Here is a 2,846-nt window from a genome sequence, read left to right as displayed (position 1 = left end):
CAGCCATAGCAACAGCCATAACGTAACCATAATGTAGCCAAAACATAACCCCATATAACCTAACCATGGGTCACTCCAGTGTAGTCCTGATGCAGCAGCAGCCAGGGCTCTCATGGTGAAGTTCATAACAGGCATACTACACAAAGTAGCCCATGGCCAAGTGAGTACCTCGTGAGGTGTATGTGTAGTGCTATGTGATCTCAGCCGTTACATAACACTGCAAAGTCACTGTTCATAGAACATGGGGCTAGATGGCGTGAGAGTGTGGGGCGAGACAGCCTGACTGGCAGCATCTTGTTAATTTGTTCTTTCCCGACATAAGGTAAAATGGACTTCCCAGGTGGCACTACTGGTAAAGAACCCACCTGCCAATGCAGGAGACAGAAGAGATGTGGTCTGAACCGTGGGTAGGGAAGATCTCTGAAGGAGTGCATGGCAACCTACTCCAGTATTCTTGCCTGGAAAATCCCATGGGCACAGGAGCCTGTTGGGCTATAGTCCATAGGGTCACAAAGAGTCTGACACTACTGAAGTGACTTAGCACACACGCACATAAGGCAAAATAAGAGCTTTACATAGGGTAAGAATAAGAAAATCATACAATCTATATAATTTCATCGGTCTATAGATGAAGCACATTTATGTATTCTACTTAGCATTTTATCTCTAAAAAAACGTACAGGGACATAAATTCAAGAAAAATCTCTGATTTCCCATAGTAACCCACTGTGGGGCTGTTGTCCACTGCTGCTAAGTATTTTTGTAACCCATTTATATCTTCCCATCATATCACCATGGTATGAGAAGAATGAGTTCCATGGAGCACTCCTACATAAAGTTACTTCTGTCCTTAATTCACCTCAGTTTCATTGGAAACTCTATATTTCTAACATTTATTAATTTGAAGAACTAGCTCAAATTTTGCCCATATTAATCTAATTTCATGATTTTACATATTTCATTCCTTCTCCAGCTTCATCCTTTTGAATGACAAGGTTATCTGATATTCAGTTCCTTCCTTTCACCTCACTGGTGTTTTTATGACTGTTTCATCTTTGATTTTCTTAGAAAACACCAGGACTACACTATTCACTACTATAGTTGAAGAGAAATGATAGTTTGTCTGAAATTTATTCTTCATTAAGTACTGAGTCCACATTACATTCAAATAGCTACAGCTCATATTCCTACTGTAAAGGTCATACACTAATTGTTATTTTGTTGTTTTAGTCTCTAAGTCATGTCTGACTTTTTTGTGACTTTGTAGACTGCCAAGCTCCTCTGTCCATAGGATTTCCCAGGCAAGAATACTGGAGTGGGTTACCATTTCCCTCTCCAGAGGATCTTCCTAACCCAGGGATCAAACCCACGGCTCCTGCATTGGCAGGCGGATTCTTTATGGCTCAGCCATGAGGCAAGTCCCACATACACTAATGTTGTTGTTCCGTCACTCATTAGCTTCCCACCCTTGGCAATCCCATGGACTGCAGAACGCCAGACTTTCCTGTCCTTCACTATCTCCCAGAGCATGCTCAAACTCATGTCCATTAAGTCAGTAATGCCTTCCAACAATCTCATGATGTCATCCCCTTCTCCTCCCGCCTTCAATCTTTCCCAGATTCAGGGTCTTTTCTAATGAGTCCGCTCTTTGCATCAGGTGGCCAAAGCACTGGAGCTTCAGCTTCAGCATCAGTCCTTTAAATGAATATTCAGGATTGAATTCTTTCAGGACTGATTGGTTTGATCTCTTTGCAGTCCAAGGGACTCTCCAGAGTCTTCAATATCACAGTTCAAAAGCGTCAATTAATACTTCAGTGCTCAGCCTTCTATATGGTCCAACTCTCACATCTATACATGACTACTGGAAAAACCACAGCTTTGACTGAATGGACCTTTGTTGGAAAAATGATGTTTCTGCTTTCTAATGTGCTGTCTATGGTTGCCATAGCTTTTCTTGCAAGGAGCAAATATCTTTTAATTTCATGGCAGCAGTCATGATCTGCAGTGATTTTGGAGCCCCTCAGAATGAAGTCTGTCACTGTTTCCATTGTTTCCCCATCTATTTGCCATGAAGTGAAGGGACCGGATTCCATTATCTTAGTTTTTTGAATGTTGAATTTTAAGCCAGCTTTTACACTCTCCCCTTTCACTTTAACCAATAGGCTCTTTAGTTCCTCTTCACTTTCTGTCATAAGGATGGTGTCATCTGCATATCTAAGGTTATTGATAGTTCTCCTGGCAAACCTGATTCCAGCTTGTGCTTCACCCAGCTGGGCATTTTGCATGATAAACTCTGCATATAAGTTAAATAAGCAGGGTGACAATATACAGCCTTGATGTACTCCTTTCCCAATTTAGAACCAGTCCATTGATCCTTATATGGTTCTAACTGTTGCTTTTTGACCTGCATACAAGTTTTTCAGGAGGCGGGTAAGGTGCTCTGGCATTCCCATCTCTTTAAGAATCTTCTAGTTTGTTGTGATTCACAGAGTGAAAGGCTTTAGTCATCAGTGAAGCTGAAGTAGATGTTTGTCTGGAATTCCCTTGCTTTTTCTATGATCCAACAGATGTTGGCAATTTGATCTCTGGTTCCTCTGCCTTTTCTAAATCCAGCTTGAACATCTGGAATTCTTCATTCATGTACTGTTGAAACCTAGCTTGGAGAATTTTAAGCATTGCTTTCCTAGCATGTGAGATGAGTGTGATCGTATGGTAGTTTGAATATCCTTTGGCATTGCCTTTGTTTGGGATTGGAATGAAAACTGACCTTTTCCATGCCTGTGGCCACTGCTGAGTTTTCCAAATTTGCTGGCATATTGAGTGCCGCACTTTCACAGCATCATCTT

The 2,846-nt window shown here is 41.5% G+C and overlaps 1 protein-coding gene across 1 annotated transcript in view; it reads right to left on the bottom strand.

Moving 5' to 3' along the window:
- The window catches only part of ADAMTS3 (ADAM metallopeptidase with thrombospondin type 1 motif, 3), a 283,309-nt gene that overhangs the window by 136,567 nt on the left and 143,896 nt on the right, over positions 1–2,846 (bottom strand). The window lies entirely within an intron of this gene.

The sequence above is a fragment of the Bison bison genome, unplaced genomic scaffold (genome assembly GCF_000754665.1).
Source record: "Bison bison bison isolate TAMUID 2011002044 unplaced genomic scaffold, Bison_UMD1.0 scf7180017864110, whole genome shotgun sequence".
In the NCBI taxonomy this organism is placed as follows: domain Eukaryota; kingdom Metazoa; phylum Chordata; class Mammalia; order Artiodactyla; family Bovidae; genus Bison; species Bison bison.
Note: the sequence above shows the minus strand (reverse complement) of the source record. Positions and strands in the feature narration are given on the sequence as shown.